Here is a 756-nt window from a genome sequence, read left to right on the forward strand (position 1 = left end):
GCAGTTTTAGGGCGGGTTTAGGGCGGGGTTTAGGGCGGATTTAGGGCGGGTTTAAGGGCGGTTCGGGGCGAGTTTAGGGCGGTTCGGGACGGTTCGGGGCAGTTTTAGGGCGGGGTTTTAGGGCGGATTTAGGGTGGGTTTAGGGCGGATTTAGGGCGGGGTTTTAGGGCGGGTTTGGGGCGGGGTTTTAGGGCGGATTTAGGGCGGGGTTTAGGGCGGGTTTAAGGGCGGTTCGGGGCAGTTTTAGGGCGGGTTTAGGGCGGGCTCAGGGCACGCAGCGGGCCGATGGCGGAGGCGGCGCAGGGCCGGGTCCAGGCCGCGGTGGAGAGCGCGGTGCAGGCGCTGGAGCGGGAGCGGATCCGCGCCATGCAGGTACCGGGCAAGGGGAGGGGGCTGGGGGCGTCCGGGACTGCGGCTGCAACCCCCCCCACCCACCGCACCACCAGCACCACACACGTGTGTGCCCCGGGCAGCGCCGGGACCGGCCGTGGGACCCCCCCCCCCCACCCTGGGACAACCCACAATTCACTGGGACCCCTCCCAGTTCACTGGGACCCCCCCCCAAGTCACTGGGACCCCCCCCAATTCACTGGGACCCCCCCCAAGTCACTGGGACTCCCCCCCAGTTCACTGGGACCCCCCCAATTCACTGGGACTCCCCCCCAGAACAGCCCTGGGACCTCCCCCCAGAACAACTCTGAGCCCCCCGCAATTCACTGGGACCCCCCAAGAACAACCCTGAGCCCCCCCAAATTC

The sequence above is a fragment of the Corvus kubaryi genome, unplaced genomic scaffold (assembly GCF_017639235.1).
Source record: "Corvus kubaryi isolate FWS band 111438036 unplaced genomic scaffold, C.kubaryi_AGA036_p1.0 36391, whole genome shotgun sequence".
NCBI lineage: Eukaryota > Metazoa > Chordata > Aves > Passeriformes > Corvidae > Corvus > Corvus kubaryi.